Source organism: Pleurodeles waltl, chromosome 2_2, assembly GCF_031143425.1.
Source record: "Pleurodeles waltl isolate 20211129_DDA chromosome 2_2, aPleWal1.hap1.20221129, whole genome shotgun sequence".
Taxonomy (NCBI): Eukaryota; Metazoa; Chordata; class Amphibia; order Caudata; family Salamandridae; genus Pleurodeles; species Pleurodeles waltl.
Window position 1 is genome coordinate 1,076,771,201 of NC_090439.1, and position 15,856 is coordinate 1,076,787,056.

Sequence of the window (15,856 nt, forward strand, 5' to 3'; positions counted from 1 at the left end):
CCAGACAGAAGGTAAACTCCCTGGGGGTCAGCCACAGGAGTGTGGACGAACTAAAGAAGAGGTGGTACGACCTCTGCTCCCGGACCAAGGAGAGGGTGACAGAAAGGCTCCGGGAGATGAGAGGCACAGAAGGGGGACCATCTACCATACCACCACCCACACCCCTGGAGGAAAGGGTTGAGGAGACCCTGGAGCCGGAGGCTGTAACTGGATTTGGAGAACTGGACACCTCTGAGCCCGGACCATCAACCGGTAAGTACCATGTGATATGCCTGTACCCCCATCAATGCCATACCCCCACCCACCATGTACACAGGGGCATGCACACCCAAGATAGCTCCATTTCAGAGTAGCAAACACCAGAATGATGCATTATGGGCAATGTAGTCAAGTAGGCAGTTCATAGGCTATTGTTTATTAGGAAGTTGTTAACTGATAGTAGACACTGACAGTGTTTTCCCCATGTCCCACAGGTCTCCCACAAGACACCCCCACCAGCCAAAGCAGCCAGATGCCAATGGTCAGCCAGCCCCGAGAGGAGACAACAGGACCAGCCACCACTCCCACCTGCACCACCAACACCATCCCCTCTCTGGCAACACCTGTTGCAACAGTGGTCTTGGAGCCTGCACCAGCTATAAGCCAGAGTGCCACATCAGTCATCACAGGGCCTCCACCGCTGCGCAGGCGACGCAGGATGATGAGAGCAGGGCAGCAGGCAGAGTCAGGGCTTCCATCCACAACACCAACGGAGGCACAACTGCTACAGGGTCAGCGCCTGCAAAATCAACAGTTAGGGCGGATTAGTAGGGTTTTGCAACACTTCGAGAGGAACCATGCCAACAGCATGCAGCAGGTGCATGCACAACTGGAGGTCATTGGGAACAACACTGGTGACCTAGCCCTGTCAATGCGCGAACTGGTGGCTGGACTGCTAACGCAGAGTGAGGGTGCGCGGTGCAGGGACCGCCAGCTGCTGCAAAGGCTGGACAGGATGGCCTCCTCTATCGTCAGACTGGCAGTGAACACAACTGGGCTGTCTAGGAGAACAGTCAACCTCCAGGTTGACATGGGCCACTTTGCGGGTGATGTGGCACGGGGACTGGGCCGGATCACCCATGCAATAGACCTCATGGAGGCACGGCAGGTGTCCAGGGGTACAGGTGACACCCCACAAGACAGTGAGGAGGGCTCCACTGTCAGCAGTGTCTCTGCTGGTGACACCAGGGTGCTACGGAGTGGGAGTACAAGGCAGAGCACTGCTGAGCCACCTGGTACCAGCCAGGCTGGCCGAGCCCGCCGTAGGCTGTGAGCTAAACACTGTCCCTGATGTTGGGGCACATGATGGCAATGTGTCCCATGCCAGGTGGACTTTTGAAGTCCCTGAACAGTATTTCCTTGTATATAGTTTGGTTTTTTTGCACATATTAAATCATTTGTTCGCTACACTTAACACATGGAGTGTTTGTTCTATTGGTGAGTATGGTAGAAGTTGGCACGTACCTTCCAAAGTATTGGGTTGCAATGTGTTCCCGTCTCAGTCTGCCTTGATTTGCAATGCTCCTATCCCCATGATGGCGATGTGGTTGCTCTTGCTCTTCATCCTCCGAATCTGGGTCTGCAGGGGTGAGAGGTAGGCCATGTCAGGTGGCAATGTTGTGCAGGATAGCGCATGCGACAACTATTTTGAAAGCCGTTATGGGGGTATACTGGAGGGCACCTACACTTCGGTGGAGGCATCTGAACCGTGCTTTCAGCAGTCCGAAGGTTCTTTCTACAATGTTCCTGGTCCTCTTATGTGCACTGTTGTATCGCCTCTCACATTCATTGCTGGGTGTTAGGTACGGAGTCAGTATCCATGGCCGTAGTGCATATGCACTGTCACCTGTTGGGCACAAAACGTAAACTGTTAGCAAGTCATGGTTGATTTGCACATTGATCTGTGTGCATGTCTACAAGGTGTATGCAGCTCTACCTAGGAGGTATCCGTCTCCGAACTCCCCACGTTCCAGGCGTTGGTGCATCCCACTGTGCCTAAAAATGTAGGAGTCATGAGTACTGCCTGGAAATTTAGCAACCATGTCAGTGATGACATAATGGGCGTCACAAACAACCTGAATATTGAGTGAGTGGGTACACTTCCTATTGCGGAACAGATATTCCAGGTTTGCAGGAGGACATATTTGAATATGTGTCCCATCTACACACCCTATGACATGGGGAAAGTTGGCAATCCGGTAAAAGTCTAACTTGGTGCTGTTAATTTCTGCCTCATTCCTGGGTAGGTATATGTATTGGGACATGTGTGTGAGTAAGGCATCTAGGAATGCCCTGAGGAACCTTGATAGTGCACTTTGGGATACACCACCTGCCACAGCAATGACCCCCTGATAGCTCCCCGAGGCCAAGTGGTGCCGTGAGCATAGCACTTGCACATGCGTAGGTATGGCGCAGCTGCGCACAGTCTTGCGTTCTAGCTGTGGTTTGAGTAAATCTATAAAATCTAGTATAGCTGCGCTGCTAAGTCTGTATTTGTCATATATTTCCTCCTCAGTTTGCTGGAAGAGTGTCTGCCTTGTTCTGTAAATCTTCTCCTGTCTCTGGCTCTTCCTCCTCCTCTGCTGGGCTGCGTGGGCTCTCCTCCTCACTGCTATCAGATATATCTCCGCCATCTTGAGTAACCCAGATGCCTTCTGGGTCTTCTTTTATACTTTGGTAATGGTTACCACCTGCTCTGAGTTAGTGGTAAATTGGACGTGCAAAATGGGCTTTTTGCGACTAGTCGCAATTTGCGAGTTGCTATTGCATATGGTTTGCGACTCGCAAATTGCGACTTCCTATTAGCGTGTCACAAAATGGGGTCGCAAATTTTGCGAGTCGGTACCGGCTCGCATCGCATTTTGCGAGTCGGAAATGGGATTTTTGCATCCCATTTCCTATTTTGCGGGGTCGCAAATAGCGATTGGGGCCATTTGCGACTCGCAAAAGTTTGCTACATCTGGCCCTAAGCTGCTAAAGAAAACTGTGTGAACATTGAACTCGTTCAGCTTTATATATATCTGCAAATCTGATTTGATAAGGTGTCTTCAACTTTCTGATTCTATATAGATCATGCCAGGTAATAATACAAAGGGACATAAAATAAAGTGTTGTAAATACATATGTATAGGCTTAATAACTGCATGTATACTAATAATTATAGCAATAATTCTTGGAATGTATGGAGAGAATGAAAGAGACGCGAATGAGGCTTCTACTTCTAAACCTACTACTGAACTAACTCCTCAGCAGAAACTCGAACAAGACGAGAAATATTTACACGACAAGAAAGAATTATCTTCAAACGTCTTCTATCGCTTACTGAATGAGTATGTTGAGACAATGGATGCGAAAGATTGTTATGTGTGCACACAAATACCTACCTCAGTAAAAGAAGGAGTGACATATCATAGCATGCCTCTTACGTATGGAATTTCATGTAGTTTATTAATGACCAGATTTTATGGCCAGGAGTATATTCACTATTTCTATTTCAATCATGATGTTGTATTTGCATATGTCCCCATAATTGAGTACCTGAGTAAAATAGCAAGTGGTCCATAGGACCACTGCCTGCTCTGAAAAAATTTTTTTGTGGCATTCACAAAGGGGAAGGGGTCCCATGGGGATCCCTTCCCTTTTGCGAATGAGTTACCATCCACTTCAAGTGGATGGTAACTGCGAGTTGGTTTGCGACCGCTTTCGCGGTCACAAAGCAACTGAACATCGCAATGCGGTCGCAAATAGGAAGGGAACACCCCTTCCTATTTGCAAGTCGGAATCACATTTTGCGAGTCGGTACCGACTCGCAAAATGTGACTCTGCATCGCGTAAGGCCTTTTGCGCCTCGCAAACTGCGTTTTTCACCGTTTGCGAGACGCAAAAGACTTCCTACATCTGGCCCTATGACTCTTCAAAATCGGCTTGCTTTAGACATTCTTTTAGCAAAGGATGGCGGCGTTTGTAAAATGCTTAGTGCACGTCACTGTTGTTCTTATATTCCGGACAACAGCGGGCAAATTAGGAAATTGCTTACAAATTTAACTAACAAGAGTGGAGATTTGAAAGAATTGAAGGAACCAGGAGTATGGGAAAAGGTTGGAAATGGATTGGCTTCCGTGGGAAATTGGCTCAGCAACATTTGGAACAGACTATTATTGAAAATAGTAAAAGGTATAGTAATAATATTAATTTGTTTGTTAGGTATTTGGGGAATATGGAGAGCTATTAAATTATTGAAAACAAGAAACAAAAGGAGAAGACAAGAGAAAGAACAAAACAAAATGGTAGAAATATACAGAGAAAAATCTTAAGGAACCAAAAGGAAGAGGGAATTGACTGAAGTGCCAAATTACTAAAACAGAATTTTAATGGAATAAAATTTGTGGTGGAAGATTTGATGTGATGACATAATTAGTCATTAGAGGAGGGATTGATGACGCAGAAAAAGAGAGGCCAACAAATAATCATATATCATATAATCAAAATCGTATAAGGTAGTGTGATTTTAGCAAAGAAAAATAATGTACGTGGGAAATAGTGCCCACGGGGTAGTTCGCCATTGTTATAAACAAGCTTAATTAATCATGAAGAATTGATAAATGTAGTAATCCGTCATAATTGCAAATGTATTCTATGATTTTCTTGCTGAGATTGTTTTATGCTTAGCTTAAATTTAGCAGAGGCTTTGGCCTAGTTGCCTGGTCTCGAATTTAACTGCGTGGTTTTCACTTGCATTAACAAAGACATATTCTTTTACTTTAAGGTTGTATTTTTCCAGTAGAAATGACTAATACACTTATCTCAAGGTTTCGTGCTAGGCTGGTTTCATCCCTTTTGAAGCAAGGTCAGCTTCTGCAGGTGCGGACAATAAAAGCACTGATACCGAAATAATTGGCAAACTTTGTTGTAACTTGTTTTCCAAGGCCCCAAGGACACCTTATGCAAAAATGAGTACTAAGAGAAAGACACTATTCATTGGTCAAATTGAAGCCACCCTATGAACCCTCCAATGGAAGACCCTGAAGAATTTGGAATGTTTCTTATTTAAACCCACCGGACAAAGAGAAGTCAGCCATTTTTTCCTTGATGCCATTTTGAAGCAAGATTCAAGAAGCCATTTTGGAACGAACCCTCTCACTCCTTTTCTCTGTCGCAGAGAAAGAGACTTTAAGAATTCTCACCCTAGAGACTTTAACTTTAATTTTGCCCCGTCTTGCCCATGCAGTAACTTTTGCCCCGTTCTCCTTGCTGCAGCAAGGAAACTTGCCTTAACTCTGCCCCCTTGAAATCTGCCCCATGCTGATCGAACTGATACCTGAAGGACGAAGGCTTTTCTTGAATGCTGATTGTATTTTGTAAATATGAAAGGATAATTCTATTATGCATTGTGTTTTCCTTCCTAGGTACCAACTGCTTATTTTGATAGGGCCCAAGCTAGAAGTTTTCTAAATTTGTGTTGACTAAATTCGTTTTGCATGAAGCCCCACATGCCAATGCTAATTAGAGGTTAGTCGAGGTATTCATCTGATGCACCATGCTGAATTGAAATCTTGTTATGCTGTCCGATGTATGAAATTAGTCAAATTCAATTGCTTATATTAGTGATTTGCATTGCTATAACCGAGTGCATTATAATCCAGATATTGCGTAGATTGCGTTTCTTCCGCCGCTATGGACAGCTAGTAATGTTCGTATACATATATCATTTGATTTTGAGACTTACTGATATTGTGCTAGCTTTGTTAATATAGGGAAATAAACTCATTAACTTTTAATAAACTGGTGTGGTTATTCATGACTGAAAGGTCATGGTGTGTCAAATACTGATTGTTATTGATTCCTAATGTGTTAACTGATTATTAATTGATTATTGGTTATTGATTATAATTAGTTATCGATGATTGATTTGAGTGCTCCGAATATTCTTGGATGAGGAGAGCCCAACTAGGTTAAAAGGTTCACCGACCTCCAGCGTGTCCAAGTACAAGTAATTTATAAGGACTGGACGCGCTATCAGTAGCGCACACCAGATATTTGTACCTGGAACGAGGTGCTATGCTCAAGAAGGACAAGAGTAAAAACAAAGATGTAATGTCCCTAATTCACCACCAGAAAAATAACAACAGCTAGTTAATTCATATTAATAAAGCTGAAGACAGCCAAACACCAAAGTACAGAGAACACAAATATAAATCGCGCAACCCACCCCTAACCTAGCTAATCCCCATTACTCAAAACAACATTACCAATTCACAAAGATTAGGTAAGAAGGTGCTTGGAAACATACTTAATCAAGTTGAATATTTACCAATCAAAACTATCAAACAGAACTCGTTTAAATCCAACCAGCTTAGCATTAATCATAATTTCAAACACCCACATCTTCATCACAGTGAACTCATGACCATCGTTACAGAGAGCGACTCAGAAATTGGTCTCATGACCGACCTGACTCAGTTTCTTCCTGCAGATAACTAAATACTGTCTTCTATTGCTGAAAAGTGTCATTATGCACTCTAACAGTGAACTCCACATATTACTAGACGACATTGACCAGCACAGTCAGGTTCCCAAGAAGATTATGACCTCATACAGCAATTCCCCAAATAGATCTGTCAAGTCGAAAAGCACAGAAACACCTATAAGCATAAAGATATGTCGCAGGTTCTTTATTCCATTTGCAATAGCGATAAAAATCCCACTGCAACTGCCTAGCAGAAATCCAGAAAGCGTTTTCTAAAAGTCCTTGAAGAAATAGATGTAATCAGTTTAGAAAGCTGTGCATCAGGCACCAGTGTATCCTTCCACACGGAAGACACAGTTGTATTTTTAGTGCTTTAGGTATTATTCTTCCCTGAATAATGCTTGGAAAGGTCAATGACGAATGTTGTGATTTAATTCACTTTAGTACAAATATAATAGTATTTTATACAAAACCTTTATCACCGTTGACTGGGGGTGTCTTTTTAGTTATCAGTATACCTAACTTTGGATTGCCCAACATGTCGTTCATGCGAGCTCCACAAACCTTACGCCATTGGTCCAACTTTCCTTCCATTCTGTTTAGGGCCTAGCTGTCCAGGCGACGGGTAGAGAGATTAAGGGTTTAAATGGCAATGTGTCCCATGCCAGGTGGACTTTTGAAGTCCCTGAACAGTATTTCCTTGTATATAGTTTGGGTTTTTTGCACATATTAAATCATTTGTTCGCTACACTTAACACATGGAGTGTTTGTTCTATTGGTGAGTATGGTAGAAGTTGGCACGTACCTTCCAAAGTATTGGGTTGCAATGTGTTCCCGTCTCAGTCTGCCTTGATTTGCAATGCTCCTATCCCCATGATGGCGATGTGGTTGCTCTTGCTCATCATCCTCCGAATCTGGGTCTGCAGGGGTGAGAGGTAGGCCACGTCAGGTGGCAATGTTGTGCAGGATAGCGCATGCGACAACTATTTTGAAAGCCGTTATGGGGGTATACTGGAGGGCACCTACACTTCGGTGGAGGCATCTGAACCGTGCTTTCAGCAGTCCGAAGGTTCTTTCTACAATGTTCCTGGTCCTCTTATGTGCACTGTTGTATCGCCTCTCACATTCATTGCTGGGTGTTAGGTACGGAGTCAGTATCCATGGCCGTAGTGCATATGCACTGTCACCTGTTGGGCACAAAACGTAAACTGTTAGCAAGTCATGGTTGGTTTGCACATTGATCTGTGTGCATGTCTACAAGGTGTTTGCAGCTCTACCTAGGAGGTATCCGTCTCCGAACTCCCCACGTTCCAGGCGTTGGTGTATCCCACTGTGCCTAAAAATGTAGGAGTCATGAGTACTGCCTGGAAATTTAGCAACCATGTCAGTGATGACATAATGGGCGTCACAAACAACCTGAATATTGAGTGAGTGGGTACACTTCCTATTGCGGAACAGATATTCCAGGTTTGCAGGAGGACATATTTGAATATGTGTCCCATCTACACACCCTATGACATGGGGAAAGTTGGCAATCCGGTAAAAGTCTAACTTGGTGCTGTTAATTTCTGCCTCATTCCTGGGTAGGTATATGTATTGGGACATGTGTGTGAGTAAGGCATCTAGGAATGCCCTGAGGAACCTTGGTAGTGCACTTTGGGATACCCCACCTGCCACAGCAATGACCCCCTGATAGCTCCCCGAGGCCAAGAGGTGCAGTGAGCATAGCACTTGCACATGCGTAGGGATGGCGCAGCTGCGCACAGTCTGGCGTTCTAGCTGTGGTTTGAGTAAATCTATAAAATCTAGTATAGCTGCGCTGCTAAGTCTGTATTTGTCATATATTTCCTCCTCAGTTTGCTGGAAGAGCGTCTGCCTTGTTCTGTAAATCTTCTCCTGTCTCTGGCTCTTCCTCCTCCTCTGCTGGGCTGCGTGGGCTCTCCTCCTCACTGCTATCAGGTATATCTCCGCCATCTTGAGTAACCCAGATGCCTTCTGGGTCTCCTTTTATACTTTGGTAATGGTTACCACCTGCTCTGAGTTAGTGGTAAATTGGACGTGCAAAATGGGCTTTTTGCGACTAGTCGCAATTTGCGAGTTGCTGTTGCATATGGTTTGCGACTCGCAAATTGCGACTTCCTATTAGCGGGTCACAAAATGGGGTCGCAAATTTTGCGAGTCGGTACCGGCTCGCATCGCATTTTGCGAGTCGGAAATGGGATTTTTGCATCCCATTTCCGATTTTGCGGGGTCGCAAATAGCGATTCGGGCCATTTGCGACTCGCAAAAGTTTGCTACATCTGGCCCTAAGCTGCTAAAAAAAACTGTGTGAACATTGAACTCGTTCAGCTTTATATATATCTGCAAATCTGATTTGATAAGGTGTCTTCAACTTTCTGATTCTATATAGATCATGCCAGGCAATAATACAAAGGGACATAAAATAAAGTGTTGTAAATATATATGTATAGGCTTAATAACTGCATGTATACTAATAATTATAGCAATAATTCTTGGAATGTATGGAGAGAATGAAAGAGACGCGAATGATGCTTCTACTTCTAAACCTACTACTGAACTAACTCGTCAGCAGAAACTCGAACAAGACGAGAAATAGTTACACGACAAGAAAGAATTATCTTCAAACGTCTTCTATCGCTTACTGAATGAGTATGTTGAGACAATGGATGCGAAAGATTGTTATGTGTGCACACAAATACCTACCTCAGTAAAAGAAGGAGTGACATATCATAGCATGCCTCTTACGTATGGAATTTCATGTAGTTTATTAATGACCAGATTTCATGGCCAGGAGTATATTCACTATTTCTATTTCAATCATGATGTTGTATTTGCATATGTCCCCATAATTGAGTACCTGAGTAAAATAGCAAGTGGTCCATAGGACCACTGCCTGCTCTGAAAACATTTTTTTGTGGCATTCACAAAGGGGAAGGGGTCCCATGGGGACCCCTTCCATTTTGCGAATGAGTTACCATCCACTTCAAGTGGATGGTAACTGCGAGTTGGTTTGCGACCGCTTTCGCGGTCACAAAGCAACTCAACATCGCAATGCGGTCGCAAATAGGAAGGGAACACCCCTTCCTATTTGCAAGTCGGAATCACATTTTGCGAGTCGGTACCGACTCGCAAAATGTGACTCTGCATCGCGTAAGGCCTTTTGCGCCTCGCAAACTGCATTTTTCACCGTTTGCGAGACGCAAAAGGCTTCCTACATCTGGCCCTATGACTCTTCAAAATCGGCTTGCTTTAGACATTCTTTTAGCAAAGGATGGCGGCGTTTGTAAAATGCTTAGTGCACGTCACTGTTGTTCTTATATTCCGGACAACAGCGGGCAAATTAGGAAATTGCTTACAAAATTAACTAACAAGAGTGCAGATTTGAAAGAATTGAAGGAAACAGGAGTATGGGAAAAGGTTGGAAATGGATTTGCTTCCGTGGGAAATTGGCTCAGCAACATTTGGAACAGGCTATTATTGAAAATAGTAAAAGGTATAGTAATAATATTAATTTGTTTGTTAGGTATTTGGGGAATATGGAGAGCTATTAAATTATTGAAAACAAGAAACAAAAGGAGAAGACAAGAGAAAGAACAAAACAAAATGGTAGAAATATACAGAGAAAAATCTTAAGGAACCAAAAGGAAGAGGGAATTGACTGAAGTGCCAAATTACTAAAACAGAATTTTAATGGAATAAAATTTGTGGTGGAAGATTTGATGTGATGACATAATTAGTCATTAGAGGAGGGATTGATGACGCAGAAAAAGAGAGGCCAACAAATAATCATATATCATATAATCAAAATCGTATAAGGTAGTGTGATTTTAGCAAAGAAAAATAATGTACGTGGGAAATAGTGCCCACGGGGTAGTTCGCCATTGTTATAAACAAGCTTAATTACTCATGAAGAATTGATAAATGTAGTAATCCGTCATAATTGCAAATGTATTCTATGATTTTCTTGCTGAGATTGTTTTATGCTTAGCTTAAATTTAGCAGAGGCTTTGGCCTAGTTGCCTGGTCTCGAATTTAACTGTGACTAATACACTTATCTCAAGGTTTCGTGCTAGGCTGGTTTCATCCCTTTTGAAGCAAGGTCAGCTTCTGCAGGTGCGGACAATAAAAGCACTGATACCGAAATAATTGGCAAACTTTGTTGCAACTTGTTTTCCAAGGCCCCAAGGACACCTTATGCAAAAATGAGTACTAAGAGAAAGACACTATTCATTGGTCAAATTGAAGCCACCCTATGAACCCTCCAATGGAAGACCCTGAAGAATTTGGAATGTTTCTTACTTAAACCCACCGGACAAAGAGAAGTCAGACATTTTTTCCTTGATGCCATTTTGAAGCAAGATTCAAGAAGCCATTTTGGAACAAACCCTCTCATGCCTTTTCTCTGTCGCAGAGAAAGAGACTTTAAGAATTCTCACCCTAGAGACTTTAACTTTAATTTTGCCCCGTCTTGCCCATGCAGTAACTTTTGCCCCGTTCTCCTTGCTGCAGCAAGGAAACTTGCCTTAACTCTGCCCCCTTGAAATCTGCCCCATGCTGATCGAACCGATACCTGAAGGACGAAGGCTTTTCTTGAATGCTGATTGTATTTTGTAAATATGAAAGGATAATTGTATTATGCATTGTGTTTTCCTTCCTAGGTACCAACTGCTTATTTTGATAGGGCCCAAGCTAGAAGTTTTCTAAATTTGTGTTGACTAAATTCGTTTTGCATGAAGCCCCACATGCCAATGCTAATTAGAGGTTAGTCGAGGCATTCATCTGATGCACCATGCTGAATTGAAATCTTGTTATGCTGTCCGATGTATGAAATTAGTCAAATTCAATTGCTTATATTAGTGATTTGCATTGCTATAACCGAGTGCATTATAATCCAGATATTGCGTAGATTGCGTTTCTTCCGCCGCTATGGACAGCTAGTAATGTTCGTATACATATATCATTTGATTTTGAGACTTACTTATATTGTGCTAGCTTTGTTAATATAGGGAAATAAACTCATTAACTTTTAATAAACTGGTGTGGTTATTCATGACTGAAAGGTCATGGTGTGTCAAATACTGATTGTTATTGATTCCTAATGTGTTAACTTATTATTAATTGATTATTGGTTATTGATTATAATTAGTTATCGATGATTGATTTGAGTGATCCGACTATTCTTGGATGAGGAGAGCCCAACTAGGTTAAAAGGTTCACCGACCTCCAGCGTGTACAAGTACAAGTAATTTATAAGGACTGGACGCGCTATCAGTAGCGCACACCAGATATTTGTACCTGGAACGAGGTGCTATGCTCAAGAAGGACAAGAGTAAAAACAAAGATGTAATGTCCTTAATTCACCACCAGAAAAATAACCAGAAAAATAACAACAGCTAGTTAATTCATATCAATAAAGCTGAAGACAGCCAAACACCAAAGTACAGAGAACACAAATATAAATCACGCAACCCACCCCTAACCTAGCTAATCCCCATTACTCAAAACAACATTACCAATTCACAAAGATTAGGTAAGAAGGTGCTTGGAAACATACTTAATCAAGTTGAATATTTACCAATCAAAACTTTCAAACAGAACTCGTTTAAATCCAACCAGCTTAGCATTAATCATAATTTCAAACACCCACATCTTCATCACAGTGAACTCATGACCATCGTTACAGAGAGCGACTCAGAAATTGGTCTCATGACCGACCTGGCTCAGTTTCTTCCTGCAGATAACTAAATACTGTCTTCTATTGCTGAAAAGCGTCATTCTGCACTCTAACAGTGAACTCCACATATTACTAGACGACATTGACCAGCACAGTCAGGTTCCAAGAAGATTATGACCTCATACAGCAATTCCCCAAATAGATCTGTCAAGTCGAAAAGCACAGAAACACCTATAAGCATAAAGATATGTCGCAGGTTCTTTATTCCATTTGCAATAGCGATAAAAATCCCACTGCAACTGCCTAGCAGAAATCCAGAAAGCGTTTTCTAAAAGTCCTTGAAGAAATAGATGTAATCAGTTTAGAAAGCTGTGCATCAGGCACCAGTGTATCCTTCCACACGGAAGACACAGTTGTATTTTTAGTGCTTTAGGTATTATTCTTCCCTGAATAATGCTTGGAAAGGTCAATGACGAATGTTGTGATTTAATTCACTTTAGTACAAATATGCTAGTATTTTATACAAAACCTTTATCACCGTTGACTGGGGGTGTCTTTTTGGTTATCAGTATACCTAACTTTGGACTGGCCAACATGTCGTTCATGCGAGCTCCACACACCTTACGCCATTGGTCCAACTTTCCTTCCATTCTGTTTAGGGCCTAGCTGTCCAGGCGACGGGTAGAGAGATTAAGGGTTTCTTCGCTGTTTCGGTCTGTTAGGGTCTGGAAGGGTCTCTAATCCCTTTCTGGAAAAGTCCCTACCATCATCTCCCCTTCCACTCTCACTCTGTGAAATCCTCTCACAGACTATTCATAAATGTAATTTGACTCCAGGCATTAGAAAACAAAATATCCCGGATAGAGCCCACACTTCCCAAACACCCACCATTGCAGCAGGGGCCTAGAGCCAGGTCTTCTTCCCGATCCCAACAGACTATTGCTCCTAGCTCTTTTTTTGCCTATCTTTCCTAATTCTAGCTTATTAAATGTGAACTTGACTCTCATTCTTACTGCAACATCACAGCGCAAATAGTGTCCCAGGAGAACTTGTGCCACAAAATAACAGTTTCCATGTAGACTACCACATACATGGGGCGCCTTTTGAATTCCTTGTCATTTTCTGAAGCATTACCATCATCACTCTAGGGTGGAACCCGAGATATGTATTTCTGGGCCCATATTACAGATAGGCCTCATTTTCCATGTTTGCACTGTCCTCTGGGCAGCCGAGATCTCTCACTGCCCCCAGGACAGCACATTCAGGAGAAATACAGGGGAGCTGTTTAAAAGCTGCTCCTTGTTTCTCTGTGTGGCAGCGCTTTCTCTATTACAGAAGGGGCTACACAAGCATTTGTGGCCCCTTCTTTAATACCAAAGAGCCCAGAGGGTGCACAAAGCTGGGAAAAATGCCTGCTGTGCCCCCCGGGGGCAATGTGTAATACGGCCCCTGGTGTCTGGTGATTTCTTAGGTTGCTTCTCTGTCACTCTTCAGTAGATTGTTCAGTGCATACACTTTGATTGGTCGAATAACAGTTATGGATTGCTCCCTGCCACTCATGGACTGACATGTCAGAGTACTTAGGGCCAGATGTACAAGACCGTAGTGCCACTGGACTGTTACTTTTTGTGATGCTCCGGTGGTGCTGTGCCACTTTTCGTGGTTTAACGGCACCTTATAAATATGTGTTTCTCTGAAGTAGTTTTCTGCATTAGAGGGACATGCAATGGGTGTTCTGCAGCACACATAGAAGTGCAAAATCGCCATTGTGGATTGTTTATGTGCAGAAAGGGACACCTTCCTGCAAATAAACAATCAATCCCCTCAACACAGAAACACTTGCACTATAGTGCAAGAGTGCTGGCGTTGGCGCTGGCAGATAAATTTAGCGCCAGTGCAGGGGTGAGGGTTGCACCGTATTTTACTAAATAAGGCGCATCCCAGCGTTTCTAAAGTGACACAGCGTGGTGCTACAAATTTTGACACAGCTCCTCTCTGAGTCACTTTGTAGTAAATCTGGCCATTAGTGTGGCTGGTCTGTATACTGCCTATTCCCATGAGTTGCTGTGATGCTGCTGCTTTGTGGACTTCTGAGAGAGTATATTAAGGTTAGTTGAGTACAAGCTATTCTCTTGAGTTTCTGCTGTGTCAGCTGGAGGTAGAGTTCAGAACCACATGGCATGGCAGTAGGTTGTTACCTGTAACTCTTGGATTTCTTCCCCCGGAGTCATACCATGGCTCTTTGTATAATTTCCCACACCTGTGGGTTGCATATACCCACTTCTAATTTGACACCTGAGAGAAAGTGTCATTGCTGGTACCATCACACTTGCACATAGTCACTCCCTGATAATAATTGATACTCAATCACAACCCTAGACTGCTTGCTGCCATTTCTCGGTGTACTTAGGCATATTCTATGGTTAGTTGTATAACGGTTGATCAACATTTCTTTCATGGTTTACTCAGCTGAGCATATGCTAATGCTGGTTGTTGAATGACCACAGGTTATATCTGGCTATACTTGGGTGGATTTTGCAGACATATATTGTGGGTGGTCCAATAATGGTTGATCGTTTAATCCTCCTCAATGGACCAATCAAAGTATATAATATGGCTACTTGTTTAATGGACATTGTAATGTTACCTGATCCTTCTAGATGGTCTGCTCAAAGTCCATACCATGGCTGGTTGTACAATTTTGCATTCCTGTGGGTTGCTTGCTGCAGCAACTGGGTGGATTACTCAGAGCACATGCAGTGGCTGTATGCCTAAGGCTCACTGCTATTGGCTATTTATTTACCACACCTTTCTGACTCAGGATAACATATATGGAAATCATTATATGGATATGGATAGCATTATAAATGGAATAAAGTACACCCTGCTGTGCATAATAAAACATTGTTAGTCTCCAAGGAGCTCCGTGACCTTGACGAGAAACAAAGCCAAAGGCCGAGTTCCTTTATATGCAATATCCTTAATATGTACAGGTGGGGGTACAATATTCTTTATGCTACATGGTCACACCATCACCTTTCACACAAACAGCATTAATTCTTGGTGCATAGCTCTTTCATATGAAAGAGAGAGCATGTTTGCAAGCATGAAGAATAAAAAATAGAATCTGTATAGCAAAATTAAACACATCAAAAAAGCTGTTAGCTGATAGTTATTGCACAAAATATTAGAAGCATTTAAATATATATATTTTTTAAAACAGGCTCAGTAGAAACATGCAGAAAGATTTTGGTGTCTAATGAGTGCAAAAAATAAAAATGTCGGCATAACATCTCCTTTCTGCTTTTTATTGCACAGATATAAAAATGCAGAAGAAAGAAAAGCAACTTTTTTCCCTTCCTTAAGTAGCTGCTTCAGTTATGCTCCATGACCTGACTTGCCCCTCTCCTCGGTTACTGGCTCAGACAAGACAATCTAATAAGATGGCCATTTTATGGTAAGGCTTCACAATTGAGTCCTCAAAAAAGAATTAACCGTGCCTAACACAGGTAAAAACATTATTGATTCTTTATAGAAGTATGTATGCAATCAATAATTTTAGGTGATTTGGTTGTGTGCTTTCCAGAGGAAATATAGGGCCTGATTACAACTTTGGAGGAGGTGCTAATCCGTCCCAAAAGTGACGGTAAAGTGAC